At 38.6% G+C, this 17,360-nt stretch overlaps 2 long non-coding RNA genes across 6 annotated transcripts in view; both read right to left on the reverse strand.

Annotated features, from left to right (window-relative positions):
* Window positions 1–9,590, reverse strand: part of LOC309627249 — a 27,704-nt gene extending 18,114 nt beyond the window's left edge. The window contains exon 1 of the long non-coding RNA XR_014243626.1: window positions 2,142–9,590. This is a non-coding gene — a long non-coding RNA (uncharacterized lncRNA). The remainder of the gene's footprint in view (window positions 1–2,141) is intronic.
* LOC309627245 overlaps window positions 1–17,360 on the reverse strand; it is a 200,907-nt gene that overhangs the window by 77,344 nt on the left and 106,203 nt on the right. For 4 of the 5 annotated variants that reach the window (XR_014243619.1, XR_014243620.1, XR_014243622.1 and 1 more), the window contains exons 2-4: window positions 16,667–17,036; window positions 16,423–16,570; window positions 13,578–13,647 (exon numbers count right to left, since the gene is read on the reverse strand). This is a non-coding gene — a long non-coding RNA (uncharacterized lncRNA). The remainder of the gene's footprint in view (window positions 1–13,577; window positions 13,648–16,422; window positions 16,571–16,666; window positions 17,037–17,360) is intronic. The other variant, XR_014243621.1, reaches the window with a different exon arrangement.

Raw genomic sequence — 17,360 nt, forward strand, 5'->3', positions numbered from 1 at the left:
TTAATATTGTGCCAAACCTTCGGCTGACCAAGTAATAGGTGATAAAAATATTAAGCCTGAGACAAGTGTGTCTTTTGTTTTTTGAGACCATGTCCCAGGTAATTCCATTTGTCGAGGGAATCAATTACAGTCTGTCATCCCACAGAGGTTAGGAATTTCCCCTCAAACTCCTCAGGGTGACATTTTGGCCTGGGATTTAGTTTCTCCGGATCTTCCGCTGTCTAAGCAGGCCAAAGCTTATTTCTTTCCATAGTGGATGTGTTCCCACTCTCATTTTCTGGCTTAAAATACCCATCCATCTGGAGAAATATAATCCTCATTGAGGCTAAAGAGTGGTGGGGAGCTTTGGGGTTATTTATCTTCCAGTAGGTGCAGTCACAGCCCAGCAAAGCTACAAACTCTTAAGCTCCCTGATTCTTCCTTGCCAACACGATTAAGCTCAGAGCTGGATGCTTTCTCTGGGTGAGATAAGGTTGTGTGTCTCCATCACCACAAGCTCCTCCTGCCAAGCTCCTGCTCTACAAAGAAGCCAGCGTTCTAGCTGATGCCTTCTGACTTTTCACCTCCCTGAATCACACCTGGATTATGGATTTTTCCTTCCTTTAACCCAAAGTCAAAACATCATGACTCTTACGCTTTCTACTTTCTTCCTGTAGGTCCTTCGATTTCTTTTCAGACATGGTTATGGTGGTAACTTTTCTACTGACCCTGTGTAGTCTGGCAAATCTCATTATTTCAGATTTTTTTAAATTAATTATTTCAGTTTTTTTTTTAATTAATTAATTTTTTTTTTTTTTTTAAACTGCGCTACACGGCTTGTGGGATCTTAGTCACCCAACCAGGGATCAAACCTGGGGCCCAGCAGTGAAAGCGCCAAGTCCTAACCACTTGACTGCCAGGGAATTCACCTACTTCAGATTTTTTAAAAAGAATCAGGTTCTAAAACACAACTCTGTTTCCCTTTCCATTCTTCATTTTAAGGCAAATGTAATCTTTTCCTTGTCAGCAAATCTCAGATGTCTGGAGGATAAAAGGACTCTCTCCATCCTCTTCCCGCCACCCCCCAACTCCAGTCCCCCCGACACTGTTTCTTCTCCTGCTCCTTTCGACATCATTTTCTGGATAACAGCATCAAATGCACCTGGAAAACTCACACAAAACTCAAGCTTCCTCTCTCGAAGACCATTTACAAAACAGAGATGAAATAAATGTACACTAGATGCAATCTAGGTGAAACTCAAGTCTCTTTACTTTATGAAAAATAATATTCCAAATTTTATCTTAAAACCTAGATTATTTATAGTAAAAAAGAAACCCACACATAATATGTATTTTTAAATATGGGCCTCTGCTGCCCACACAAACCCTATTGTTGGTTGGAGTACAGGTATGGATGATTAGGAAGTGTGGGAAAGGATGTTTACATACTTGTGACATATCACAATCTAGATCACCTATATAAATGCAGAGAAGAATTTGGCCTCTTTTTGCCCCAAATTGCTAATAGGAGCATCTCCCAGCTTGCTCTGCTTTCAGGTCACCTGGCCTTGCTTCAGAACCTGCTCTGCCACTGTGGCATAGCTTCACTTAAGTTACCCTCTGCAGAGCACTGCCCTTCCTCTAGACTTAGATGCTCTAGCTTGTCTATCATTTCATTCAACCAGCACACGTGTACTGAGCAACCACTCTGCTCCAGGTACTGATTTCACATTTTTACTTCTGTATAATGCCCACCTCCTTCAGTCACTGCTTCTAATGGCAAGACTAGTTAAGGAACTGGTCCAACATCACATAACCAAGAATGGGCAGAGGAAAACTGGAGATGCGAGCCACCATGTGATCCCAGCCCTGAGGTTTATTGCATCTATGTTAGGAGGAATTTCCTCTCCCATTCAGGGTCTTTCATTTCTTCATCTAATAAGCTTCCTGAATGACAAGGTAAATAGAAAATAAAATAAAGTACCTTAAGCTAGTGGATATTCTAAAAGATAAAATCTGACATGTAGTTATCTCTATTAATAGCTACACAATTTTCCTTCCTTTGCCAATGTATTTGAGCCATTGGTCATTACAGAGATCAGAGTAATTATCTTATCCAGGGAAACCCATTTTAGGGAAATGTGTCAATTTGGAAAACACACCTCCTGAAAGCACGTAGCAGGCCTCACTCGCACCCTTCCAGGATCAGGTCAGGATTAGAACAGCAGGATAACCATCAAAATTCTCTCACTTTCACAATCCACACTGGCAATTTAAAAGGTGAAAGTTGTTCGAAGCTGCAGACACAATAAGGTGTTGTTTGCAGAGGAAGAATTCTAAACTCTCCTAAGAAAAAAGAATTCATGAAAATGAGAACATGTACTTCGAAGAGCGTGGTAGGAAAACTTGGCAGAGGTGAAAAATATTCTCCGTACCCCGATTACAATCTTATTACCACTCTCTGATCATTTGTAAGGGAACATTTACCCCTGACAAGTACACTGTGCTCTCGGAGAGGAACTTGTGACCTCAGGATGCTGCGAATGTGATGGTGGGATCAGGATGTCCAGTCCAGGAGGGGTTCATATCAAAACATAACCCTGCCCAGTTTCCCCAGCACCCACGCCTCGCTGTCTCATCCAGCTGTCGAGCATGAGGCCAGAACAAGCGAGGCTGGTGAAGACCACCACTGGGGAATCCCCACCTCTCCCCCCGAGTCTCCTCTCCCTCGACCCCCATCACTGCTCTAGAGTTTGAGCAATTCAGCTAATTCGCCCCCAGCCCAGGAAACCTTCCCTTCCGGCATCACTTCTGCTCGAGGAGCACAGAAGTCTCAGAGGTTGTTGGTCCTGGCTGAGGACTGTTGATCGTTAAAATACCCTGTTCAGGTAAGAGCAGAGCCATGCTTAGCGTCTCTGGCTGGCTTGTCCCATTCTTCGTGACTCAAACTCACCTAGCTAGCCAGAAAAGCCTCCACCCCTGCTCACTCATCCAGGCCTTTTGCTTTCCATAAAGCAGGAAGCTTAAAGAAATTGATTATAATTTCACTAACTAAAAGAAGAATATAGAGGTATTGTCAACTAGGAAATCTCACAAGCCCTAACACAATGGTAGGTCTACCTTGATGCTGCCAGTTCAATTGGCTGCTAAAATATCCTTGGGTACCTATGCCCAGAACATCAAAGAAGTGTGTGGGATGATTGATGTCTTTTAAACTGCTCTCAAACAAACAAGCAAAAGCCCCTTTGTCAAATGTCTTCAAACATTAGATTTTCTGATTAAGCACACTATTCAAAACATTATGTGCTGTGATATAAGTTAGAAACAGGGAGCAGGGAGCTGAGACCTGCCATCTGGAGTAACACACTTCAGGGGAATGAAGCTCCAGGTGTAATAGGGAAAAAAGTTTGCATTCTATTACAAGTTAATCACTAAAGGGATGTTGCCTATAAGTTTAATTATACATAATGGCCCATCTCTGGAAACCCTGCCTCCCAGGTAATGAACATTGAGCTAAAATACCTTTGTTTAGCTCACAGGAAACATCCTGCCCAGGCCCACCTGTGAATGGCTGCAGGAAGGAAGAAATTAACACATCCCTTCCAGAGGCTGACTGGAACCAGGAAGTGTTTGACTTTATTCCCTCCCCTTTTAGTATAAAAGAAGCCTGGATTCTAACTCAGGCAAGATGGTTCTTTGGAACAAGAGTCCACCATCTTCTCTATTTGCTGGCTTTCTAAATAAAGTCACTATTCCTTGCCCCAAAAACTCATCTCTCGATTTCTTGGCCTGTTGTGCAGTGAGCAGTACAAGCTTGGACTCAGTAACACAGATAGCACGTTGTTTATGGGACAGAAGTGTCTCTGGATTTATGTTAGGCTTTTATTCCCCCCTCCTCGAGCACTCTAGTGCAGGTTCCTTTTGACCCTTACCTGAAGTAGAACAAAAAAAAAGGAAAGGAGAAGCAAAGAAGAAGGGGGTGGAGAGGAGTATAACTTGTTCTTCCTTGTGGCAGTTTTCCTCTATTCTAGTTGAGAGAAGAATAATCTGGAAAGATGCATTATGATAGAGAAGCTGCTCATTGAGCAGTTGGAGTCATCAGAGAACTCCCACTTTGTTACCATGAACCCAGAGCTATGCGGGCAAGGATTCTCCATGCCAAATTGGACTGAAGTGAATGAAGGATAAGCCTGAAGAAGTCTGGCCCCCAGAGGGATCAGGTTGTTTATAAGGAACCCACTCATCAAGTTCTAGGAAGAAAGCTAAGCCTAATTAAGCTTAATTCGTAGTGAGAAATCATTCCTTGGACCTGGTTTTCTTTTAAAAACATACTCTCTTGAGCTCATCCTTCAAGCCAGGATATTGTTTGTGTTCAGCTAAACTCTGCCAGAGTACAGACCTTACTTTAGGATCTATTTGTGTCTGTGTGTGGCAATACCATCTTCCTGCTTAGGAGGCCAGATCTTATTTACAAATTCATATATTTCGGGAATTAAAACTTTTGTAGGTTAAATCTACAATCATAATCATTTAAAATGATGCTAATGCCCAAATCTAGCCAACTACTACCTGAATTCATTGTTTCAGTTGCTGTACTTTGATAAATATAGATCTGATACCTACTCCATGTTCCAGTTTTGTTTATTTCCCTCATGACAACATACAACTCAACATGTAGTAAAGCTGTAAGAGTTCTTGTGGCCAAAATCAACCAATATATTCTACACTTTTCATAAGATAACTGATATAAGAACAAATAGAATGTCTGGGAATTAAAATAAATATGCATCAGACCAAGTAAAAAACATTCATTGATGATCATTATGATACAAACAAAAAGATAGGTTAGGGCAAAGAAAAACAAGGAGATTCGGATGCAAAATTTTCAAATCTCCTTTTCTGGTTAGGTAAAAAAAATAATATTTTGCATACAAAATAGCCTTGTCCAACAACCAATTTTGTGCTTCTTTTTAGAAAAAGATGAATTATCTTTTAAAAAATATTCCACAGATGTACAGTCACTCTCAGCTATAGGTAGTAGAACTCAATATTTGTGCTTTAGAAATTATGATCTCATAAAGAAGGTAACCTAGCCACTAGTGAGACTGATTTCTTAAAATGGCTAAACTACTGTCATACAGATGTATTTTTGTTTTCCTTTATTTGTACGGTGAATTATTTAAAACAGCATACTCCACTGTTTAAATATGGCCCACATTTTAAATTAATTTCACCAAAATAATATGTTCAGTGTACCAATTTTCACTTAATAGAAATATTTCTATAAATTCCTAATATCACTGAAAGGCAGTGTGAAGCTATGCACAAGAATATTTCTAAAAACTCATGTTATCCCAGGAGAAATTAATCTTTGTACGAAAATATCACGCAAACATTTATTTGCAAAGAATTCTAAGCATGTCTTTAGAAAACCACATTTATAAACAAATTAGTTGGTCTGTTTAAAAAGACTCTGCACCAAGTTGGTGGTTCTTTTATGTTGTTTTAATTGCTTATATAGAAATGCATTGTGTATGAAAGACCTACATGATTTTTGACTGGATGGGGAAGTTTCATTTTTAAAGAGTAAAGTTGTGCTACAGTATTACTACAACTGAGACCAATCCTCCAACAGCTAAGCTACCTCCTACAAGGACAAATTTTCTAGAAAAACAAATGGAGCAAATGGGGAAAGAAGGGAGTTTAGATCATAGAATCTAAAACCTAGATGTTCACCTCCGCCCTCTCTGAATAACTGAGAACATTTTCAGGTCAAACAGTAATTTACAGGGCCTCCAAGAGGTCTTTGATTTCATGATACTGATATGTAAGTCTCTCAATCCCCTTTAAGGAAACTCCAGGCAAAATTTAGAAGAAAGCCCTATGTATTTGAGACTACTGTCACTTTCCTTAGCTCCACCCTAATATCCATTTGTTCAATGACCTTGCAAAAACTATAATAGCCACCCGTCCAACCAACACACCCACCTACACCCAACCAATTTACATATATATAAATTTGTACTTTTGTACGTATGCTAGACTCACTCTGCTATATTTTGACAATGTTGTCTTGTGATGTCAAACAGACTGATGTCTCCACTAAAGAGAATTAATATTTCTGTGGTAATTATCTGGGGAAGAGGAAAGTCCTCAGTCAGAAAACTGGACCTTGGAAGACAAACCTTAAATTCATTCATTCTTTCATTCAATGAATATTTATTGAGTGCTGACTATACACCTGGCAGTGTTCTCCAGCCTGAACTGTTGCCCAAACTAGAGACTGTAGGAGTGACTAACTTTCACCTTTACCCTCTTTTGACTGGGCCTGAGAATTAAACTGACATAAGATAGATCAACAGGAGAAAAGCACACCAATTTATTTAGTAGAAATTTTATGTGACACGGGATTCTTCATAAGGAATGAAGACCCAAAGAAATGGCAAAACCTATTTGCTTTTTTACATTAGGTTGAACAAAGAGGGGCAATTGTGGAAAAATGACTAAACTATGTGGGGAGGCTGAAGGAAGATAAGAATTACTTTAACAAAGTATGTCTGTATAGGATTCTCTCCATCTCAGCTTCTCATCCTTGAGGTTGAGAATGTTACTTTCCTTTTGGCATAGGGAGGACATCTTTCATATAGGAATTTCATGTTCTACTTTTAAGAAAAAGAGGAAGATCAGAGTGTTTTTCTTGTATTTGCTGTTTTTCAAGCTCCTTTAACTCAAAATAGTCAATATGCCAGAGAGGCATATTTTGGAGTAGCATGTTCTGGGCTTCTTCGAGATCATATATCCAACACCCACTCAGCATTTCCTTTTGGATATCTAAAAGGCATCTCCAATCCAATGTGTCCATAAGTAAAGGTCTCACAGTCTGACTCCCCCATGTGCTCCCAAGGTCAGCTGGTAGCAACTCTGTTTCCAGTTGCTCAAAAGACCTGATTCCTCCCCTTTTCTCAAACTCCACATTCAATCCAGCAAGAAATCCTGTTGGCTCTACCTTCAGAACATACCCAGAGCATGGCCCCTTTCTACCACCTCCTCCATTAAAACTCTGGTAGGATGGACCATTGTGGACTTGTCCCAACTGGAGTATTATAACACTCTGCACACCAGTTTCTCAGCCTTCCCCTTTCTTCCCTATAGTCTATTCTGAGCACAATGGCCCAAATGATTCTGATAAAATTTATGTTCAAATCATGCCACACCTCTGCCCAAAACCTTCCAGTCACTCTACATTTCACTCAAGAAAATTCTAAAGTCCTTACTACGGCCTCTAAGTCTCCCATGACCACTTGCTCCCTGTCACCTCTCTGACACCATCCCATGTTCTCTCCCCGAGCCACACTGGCCTCTGCACCCTTCCTCTAGTTAGCTACGAACTTAAGCTCTAGGTGCTGGTTCTTTCCTCTGCCTGGTATACATCCCTTTCCCTGCCAGCATATATTTGCATGGTTAATTCTCATACCTCTTTCAAACCTTTCTCAGATTTACAGTCTCTAGGAGGGCTCCCCCCACTGCTCTATCTTGTATTGTAATGACAGCCCACCCCAGACACACAGACTCCCTGCTGGCATTTCCCAACTCCCTCAACCTGTTCTATTTTTTCCATGGCACTTAATTCATTCTAAGCAAACTTATGATGTTTCGTGATTGTCTGTTTGTTGCTCGATGACAGTTTTGTTTTGCTTTTGTCTCTTCAGTTTCCCGATATATCCCAAGCATTGGCAGAGGGTGGGCGCTCAATGAACAACTGTTCAATGAAGGAATGTGAGCAAAACACGTGTGACCTCTGGCGTCAGGAACGTTACAGTCCGTGGAGTGATATCTCTTCTCCTTGGGCTTCCTTTTGTGGTCGGGACCTCGATGAGCCTAGTGGGCCTGAAAGTGCTGGAGGGCGCACCCAGGTGGAGGAGGAAGCATGGCCTCTGCCATCCGGAGCAGGACCCACGACCTGAAGAGAAAGGAGTTATTCCTCGCCCCACCCCTGCCCAGTTTTATTGACATATATTTGACAAATAAAATTGTAATATATTTAAAGTGTACAAAGTGATCTGATATATGTATACATTGTGAAAGTCCCCTTCATCGAGTTAATTAACACACCTCTTACACCTCACACATTTGTCTTTTTTTTTTTTCCAGGTGAGAACACTTAAGTTCTACTCTCTTGGCTCAGCAAATTTTAATTATACAATAAAGTATTATCAACTACAGTCACTATGGTATTAGATCCTCAGATCTTATGTAACTTATAACTGAAATTTTGTACCCTTTTATCAACCTCTCCCTATACCCGTGACCCCACCAGCTGCTGGCAATCACCATTCTATTCTTCATTTCTATGAGTTCAACTTTTTTTTTTCAGATTCCATATATAAGTGATACCATGCAGTATTTATCTTTCTCTGTCTGGTTTATTTCACTTAGCATAATACTCTCAAGGTCCATCCATGTTGTCACAAATGGCAGGATTTCCTTTTTTCTCATGACTAACGTTACTTCTTTCTCATGAGTAATATTTCTTAATATTCCTTCTTTCTCATGAATAATATTACTATATATATATAGAAATATTATATATAATGGAATGTTATATATATATATATCTCTCTCACATTTTCATCTGTTGATGGACACAGGTTGTTTCCATATCTCTACTATTATGAATAATGCTGCAATTAACATGGGAGTGCAGATATCTCCTTGAGGTAATGATTTCATTTCCTTTGGATATATACCCACAAGTGGAATGCTGGATCACATGGTAGTTCTATTTTTAGCTTTTTGAGGAACTGCTATACTGTTTTTTCTATAGTGGCTGTACCAGTTTATATTCTCACCAACAGTGCACAGGGGTTCCCTTTTCTACATGTCCTTGCCAACACTTTTATTTCTTGTCTTTTTGATAATAGCTATTCTAACAGTTGTGAGGTCTTATCTCACTGTGGTTTTGACTTGTGTTTCTCTGATGATTAGTGATGTTGAGCACTTTTTCATGTACCTGTTGGCCATTTGTATGTCTTCTTTGGGAAAATGTCTATTCAGGTCCTTTACCTGAATTCAGGAGGCTCTATGTTGCCATCTCAGTGATATCTCCAGGAATTATTCCTTATAAGACAAATCACTTGGTTTTGTGTTCCTGTTTCTATTTTCTTTCAGATAGCCATAAGTTGTTAATAAAATTTTCTTCAAAATTCCTGCTTGCATTTTGCTGTACTCTGAAGATGTATCAGAAGTTGTGTGTCCTCATTTGAGGCCAGTCTCAACAAGGAGGTTTCACTCAATCCAATGATTCTCTTATGAAGAGCTATTCAATAAAGTGAATTATCTCAGACAATCTAGGAGAGATCTTTTGGGTCAAGACCACCTTCCTAGTCCACTAGGCCAAGCCTCATAGATATCTAATGACTTCACCAACTCAACCAGGCCTCTTTTCTATGTGTTATCCTCTTCAGGGAGTTCACATCTGATGCTTGGCATGACAGAGAATATTAACAGTCTGGGAATTTCTAGACTAAAGGAAAACTAGTTAATTCAATTGTTTCCTGATGATAAGAAATCTTAGTAGAAGGAGAGTTAACTGCTTAAAGTCATAACAATGTCATTTTACAAAATATTCATGTTCTAAAGAAATAATGATCCTTCTCTGTGCCCAAATAATACACTCATTTTTTAAAATTGTCTCATTTATTTTTATAGACTCTCCAAAAGCTAGGACAATGCCTGGCCCATTTATTGAGCAATATGGATACTCAGTACATGTGAACAATCCAACAGCTGGTCAGTCAACAAAGTAAGAATACAGAATTCATATTGTTTCCTTTCTCTCCTTATATCCCTAACTGTAGATATGTGTCATAGTTAGATATTTAGTCTCCCAAATAAATAAACAAACCATTTTCTCCCAATTAATTAACTGGGCCCATGTCATTGTATTACAAAGGACATTTATTTCCCAGGAGCCAAATTTAGTAATTTTTGTCATTTCCCTTTAATGTCCAAATTTGAGCTTCCTTGGAAATTAATTCAGTTGCAGTTTACTGTAGAGCTGCACTTAGTAGCATCCAGGACAGCAAGCCCATAACTCCCCATCCAGATTTAAATCACACCAACTTGTTTCATGTTGCTATCGGGTCATCAGTGTGTCCTTTCTAATGCTGTCTTGAAAGGGACAGTCATTGATATGACCATCAGTTCAAAGTTCTACCAAACTAAGGCATGTAGAACACATTCTCCCTCATATATTTTATTTTTTAAATTTATTTCAGTTATTTCAGGGTTTCCATTTTTAAAAATCATCTTTGTGCCATGGACCTCTTCAACACTTTGGTGACCAATGGATAAATGCATAAAATAAAAAACATAGAATTACAATGGAAATCAATTATTATTATTTTTGACATTCTGTGGGCCAATACAGAACTTTATATTCCCTAAAATTTAAATCTGTGATAGAGGTCTTAACTATTCATAGTATTAACTACTGTAATCTAATATACCTACATTGACTTGGAATCAAATATAAAATTAATAATTTAGCAATTTAAATTACAGTCTACTAACTTTGAGTTTGTTCAACATAGTTTTCAAAGTCCTAGCCACAGCAATCAGAGAAGAAAAAGAAAAGGAATACAAATTGGAAAAGAAGAAGTAAAACCATCACTGTTTGCAGATGACATGATACTATACATAGATAATACTAAAGATGCCACCAGAAAACTACTAGAGCTAATCAATGAATTTGGTAAAGTTGCAGGATGCAAAATTAATGCACAGAAATCCCTTGCATTCCTATGCTCTAACAATGAAAGATCAGAAAGAGAAATTAAGGAAACAATCCCATTCACCACTGCAACAAAAAGAATAAAATACCTAGGAATAAACCTACCTAAGGAGGTAAAAGACCTGTACTCAGAAAACCATAAGACACTGATGAAAGAAATCAAAGATGACACAAACAGATGGAGAGATATACCATGTTCTTGGATTGGAAGAATCAATACTATACTAACCAAAACAATCTACAGATTCAATGCAATCCCTATCAAATTACCAATGACATTTTTTACAGAGCTAGAAAAAAAAAATCTTAAAATTTGTATGGAGACACAAAAGACTCCGAATAGCCAAAGCAATCTTGAGGGAAAAAAATGGAGCTGGAGGAATCAGACTCCCTGACTTCAGACTACACTACAAAGCTACAGTAATCAAGACAATATGGTACTGGCACAAAAACAGAAATATAGTTCAATGGAACAGGATAGAAAGTCCAGAGATAAACCCACACATCTATGACCAACAAATCTATGACAAAGGAGACAAGGATATACAATGGAGAAAAGACAGTCTCTTCAGTAAGTGGTGCTGGGAAAACAGGACAGCTACGTGTAAAAAAATGAAATTAGAACACTCCCTAACACCATACGTGAAAATAAACTCAAAATGGATTAAAGACCTAAATGTAAGACAGGACACTATAAAACTCTTAGAGGAAAACATAGGAAGAACACTCTTTGACATAAATCACAGCAAGATCTTTTTTGACCCACCTCATAGAGTAATGGAAATAAAAACAAAAATAAACAAAGGGGACCTAATGAAACTTAAAAGATTTTGTACAACAAAGGAAACTATAAAGAAGATTAAAAGACAACCCTCAGAATGGGAGAATATATTTGCAAATGAATCAATGGACAAAGGGTTAATCTCTAAAATATATAAACAGCTCATGCAGTTCAATATCAAAAAAAAAAAAAACAACCCAATCAAAAAATGGGCAGAAGACCTAAATAGACATTTCTCCAAAGAAGACATACAGATGGCCAAGAGGCACATGAAAAGCTGCTCAACATCACTAATTATTAGAGAAATGCAAATTAAAATTACAATGAGGTATCACCTCACATTGGTTAGAATGCACATCATCAGAAAATCTACAAGCAACAAATGCTGGAGAGGGTGTGGAGAAAAGGGAACCCTCCTGGGAATGTAAATTGATACAGCCATTATATGACCCAGCAATCCCACTACTGGGCATATACCCAGAGAAAACCATAATTCAAAAAGACACATGAACCCCAATGTTCATTGCAGCACTATTTACAATAGCAAGGTCATGGAAGCAACCTAAATGCCCATCAACAGATGAATGGATAAAGATGTGGTACCTATATACAATGGAATATTACTCAGCCATAAAAGGGAACAAAATTGGGTCATTTGTAGAGACATGGATGGACCTAGAGACTGTCATACAGAATGAAGTAAATCAGAAAGAGAAAAATATCGTATATTAACGCATATATGTGGAATCTAGAAAAATGGTACAGATGAACCGGTTTGCAAGGCAGAAATAGAGACACAGATGTAGAGAACAAACATATGGACACCAAAGGGGGGAAGCGGGGGCGGGGGTGGTTGTGGTGGGATGAATTGGGAGATTGGGATTGACATATATACACTAATATGTATAAAATAGATAACTAATAAGAACCTACTGTATAAAAAAATAAAATTCAAAAAGAAAAGAAAAATAATTACAGTCTATAAAAAAGCTATGAGAATATTTACATCTAAATAAATAAGCTTTACTATCTTGGTGTTGTTAGTCTCTCCTGGCTGACCACCCTTGTACTGTACCTGGTTTGCCACATACTGACTCTCCCTATCAATATGATTTGTACTCTTAAACTTTTCCAAATCCCTCCCAAATCAAATTAATTTTAATTCACTGAGAATTTCTTGAGAATTTCTAGGTATAGTTGAAATGGGATGCTCTGTTATGTGTAGAAATGTCTTCCTTCCATCACCTGAAATTTTATGTAACTTGCCCGTTTTGCATAAATATATGGAATGTATCAATGAATAAATAAATGGTCTGTGTTTTTGCTTTTCTCATCCCAACCAAATATAGCCAGTGAAAAGATCCTTCTTGGTCTTGTTCTATCAGAGGATAAAGATGCAGTTCTCTGTGGCCTAACATAGTTTAGACCTGGTGATTACTCTGGAGACTTTTCATCTCCCTCCAATTTACTGAGGTCTTGGAGGCACTATCTGAGTTGGAGTTAATAACTGGAGAGGAAAATGAACTTAGTTATTTATTATTATTACCATTTACAACTGATAATAAAAATTGTCATTATTATGGCTATCATCATTGAGTTCACTTGTTGAGTAATCATAAATATTTTACTTGTAGAACATGTCTTAATTTCAAATTTTATTGAAAGATAGTGTGTATAGCTCATATAGAGGCATTTGTGCATGCATATGCTGTAGAGTTTATTCAACAAATATTTATTACATGCCTACTCTGTATCACACAACATATAAAGTAAAATTACATTGATATGTTCCAGCCCAACTAAGCTTCTGACACCTCCCAGCTTTAATTCTATTCAAGGGCAACATTTCCAGCAATGAACAGCAGCTATTTTCAATTGGTTTTCAATGACACCCTCAAAACTCAATCACCAAAATCTCACTTTTAGAAAATTGTAAAAGGTATGAAAAAATGTCGGCCCAAAGGCAAAATCATTCAGCAATTTAAAAGTAAAAGCAGAGATTTGCTACGGAAAGTCATCTTTTACCTTGAGCTCTGGTTTTCCTTCTGAAGAGAGGAGTATGTGTGGTTAACTTTTATAAAAGGCCATTTCCATTCTGTTTTACAAATAAAAGATGTGGTAATTAGGACTAGAAGTCAAGGAGTTCACCAAAAGGGATAGGTTGAGGCCATCCCCAATTAGAATTTTATTTGGTTGATGTCACAGCTTAAAAATGTAAGAAACACAAAATACCCAAGTGAATTTATACCTTCCAAGGCCATTTCAGGGGATTTTTGAACAGAGATAAAACTAGACAACACCCCAAATATGTGCATTAACAAGGTGGACCTCTGCAGAGTAAAAACCAATCTTTTCCAATCAAACCAAAGCCAGTATCTCACTTTCTGGAAAGACAACTCAACCAAGCAACTATTTGTTGGTTGGAATTGCTTTAAATTATTTTAGAAAACGTCAAAAAATAAATTACATTCCCCTTCTTGCATGTATTTTTCCAGTTCCTTTTCAAAACAAAATGTTCATTTAGGGCCATGACAGCGAAAATAGAAATGTCTTTGGCATAAACTTAGCTTTCTAGCCTGCAGGCAAAATAGAAAATTGTTGTTAAATTGGTGTGGACCAGAAAACGGATGATAAAACTTGTTCATGAAACTTCTGCTAATAACAAACATTTGTCCCATGGTACGTACTATAAGTAATAACACATGACAGGGGATGGATATGTCACTGTCCTGAACAGGGGGTTTTCATGCCTGTAAAGGCAGTAGGCCAAGTTCACCTCACCCTTTAGTTATGGCTCCCTACAAAAATCTTAGGGTTGAAAAAAATGCCCTTTGTAAACTACGAAATACTTGGGAAGACATTCTCTGGAGTTTTCATCTTAGTTATTCTTCCTTTAAAGTTTTACAGGCAGCTTGGGTGGTTATGTTACTTATTATGACCAAGCACTAATTTCAGGTTCTATCTTCTGCTTCGTCAGCATTTACTGTTTCCTAAGAGTTATGCCATTTATTCATTTTGCCTTCATTTCATTTGACTCAGTGGTCAGGAAGAGATAGGAAGCAATTTTGAAGAAGGTGGGTAGTTGGCAGGTGAAGAGACGGTGTCCATGGCGAGCACCGACGACAAGTCCTTCCTGTTGCCAACTAAAAATTGTCGCTTGTCTACAAGAGTGAAGTCACTAGCCACTGCAATCACTGGCCTTCAACACCCTGAAAGGAGTTCAGGGTGGAGAGCAGGAATGAGGCACTCAGTCCTCTGGGAAAAAATGGCAGAACAGGCCTTCAGAGAGTTAAATAATTTCAGGAGAAGATTTTATGAGCCCAATTTCTTGCATCTTCTCTTATCTAGAAAAGCACTATAATCATTTACGGTGACATCTGCTCCTCATGACCAGCAGCAAACCTCTGCCAAAATGTGTGCCTGACTGCATGTCCCTCCTTCACCAAAATCACATATATTCTGACCTCTCCTCTACCCTTTCAGAGCAGTTCCTCAGAGCTGGCTGAGATGCTGTCTCCCGGGCTATAGTCCTCATTTGGTCCCAAATAAAACCTAACTCACAACTCTCACATTGTGCTTTTTTTTTCTTCTTCACTCAACACTGTTTTCTCACTTTATTTTACCATATTTTCTTGAATTTAAGACACCATTGATTGAGAGATTCACCATTTTATGCAGCAATATGAAAAAGAATATACACTTCCGATCAATCTATGATACAACACGTTAATGATCGTTCTACTTGAAGCCTGGGTGGGCCGCACAGCCTTCTTTGCCCAGAAATTTCTTTTATCTCTTCCAAATTATTTGGCATTTTCTCTTGCCTCTTATTGCACTGCTTGGCCTGTAATGGAAATTCTTCTGCACTTATCTCAGTAACAAAATGTAACAAAGCCTCCTAGACCTGTAGGATTTTTTCCCTTCTTAGTCCCCTAAAGCATTTGGTTGTTCTTTCCAAGAAAAGAAGGAATTGCAGTCATCCCTCCCACAAAGAACGTTGGCTTCAGCTAGAATCAAATTCATGGCCAGCTGCTGTCTTTCTGCCTAGGCAGTCACTTTTCATGTCAAGGCTGAATAATGGGCTTCTTGTTGAAGACATTTGACATAACAATTACACTCACCATGCGCCTCCCCAACATTGCGCATAATCTCAGTCGATGTCACAACAACGAAAACAGTTATGACAAAGTCTGCAGGCAGTGGCCACTTCATCATGACTACTGCCTGGCCGACAGCAATTCTACAATGGCTCTCGATTTCAGAGATGCTCAAATATGAGGGAAAATGTGCATCTTAGAATTAGCAGAACACAGTATTACCTGTTCACACACTGTACAGGGGTAGCAGACTCAAATGCCCATAAAATCATGCACATTATATAAATTATGTACATTAGTCCAATTCTATATTAAAAAAAACACGCCCCCCCCATGTCAACTATTTCCTGTCTCAGTTTTAAGAAAGATGTGGATACAAAGGAATATTGTCCACCAGAAGGAAAGCACCAGCCTACCCACCAGGAATGGTAGCAAACTGAAGAATGCATGTCCCGTCTACAGGGGCCAGATACTGCACAGCTTCGGTCAAATGTTACTCTGTCAGCAATCCTTAAGACTTTGGACTTTGGAAGATATTGCCCAATCTTCTGATTTTTTTCAAGAGACACTGGGAAACTGGATGTTCATATGAAATCTCTTAATTTTTAAGTTTTAAGAGCAAATCTTTGTGCTATATTTGGTTCACAGCTCAGTAATTTGTGGTCCCTGCAAGGTACACCTAACATAGGTCAGCCATGTTGTAAACATGGCCATTTGTCCTGTGAGTTGATTTAATCAAAAAACTATCAGTATGAATGAAAAGGTAATCTTACCTCAGTAACATCTTCGCCGGTGAAACATCAGGACACGTTAGGTACCAGTAGAAGTACTGAACCAGAAAGTCTTTTCATTTTGAATATTTTTCTTATAATTGTCTAGTATAATAGAATCAACTCACTGGGAGAATTTCAAGGTTCACAACTGGGAACAAGCAGGAAAGTAAAAATTATTTTTTCGGTCCCATATCTTTCTTTAAGAATGAGAATTACTGATCTGGGACCCAGTCTTGCTTGGTACCTTGTTGAACCAGCAGAGGTGCTGTTAGGAGCCTCCCAGCTCCCTTGGGAGGAGGAAGCCCACATGTGGAGAACCCAGAGGAACTGGAAGTAGAGGGTGTGGCAGACTACCAGGGAATACCCTTCTCATCGCCCCTGCATCTTGGCCCTAGAAAAGAGAGCGATTGCTTTTTTCTTTTCTCTCAAAGAAGGGAGATAGAAGAATTAAGAGTAGAGCTACTTACTATGGCTCAGCCCAATGCATTCATCTCTGATTTAAAGGCTTGGAGTCAGCCAAGAAGTTGGACCCTGAATATACCTGCTTTCCTAATGGAATTCAAGGCAATAGATCCTTCATGGCTTCTTCATTTTCTGGGACTCAATTTCCCCATCTGTAAAATGAGCAGAAAGATGAAACAAGTATTTTTCAATCTGTGTTCTGAGAAGCTTTAGGAACTCAGCTACTGTGCTTAAGGATCCGGTTTTATATAATTTGCATTTGGTCCTAAAGGTAACGTTTCCATTTAATAGGAGAACATCATAACACCTAAAGAAATGCAATGTTGGAGAAACAAGGCTGGGTGATATAAGTAATCTGTGAGGAGGCCTCTCCAGCTCTGACACTTTGATTCTAAAACTTCCCCAACTTGCATGTACATTTCAATACTGTTCTAACAAAGTAAAACGCAGAGGCATTTTCAGATTAAATAATAACT

The sequence above is a fragment of the Balaenoptera borealis genome, assembly GCF_965194805.1.
Source record: "Balaenoptera borealis genome assembly, chromosome: 4".
NCBI classification, from domain to species: Eukaryota; Metazoa; Chordata; class Mammalia; order Artiodactyla; family Balaenopteridae; genus Balaenoptera; species Balaenoptera borealis.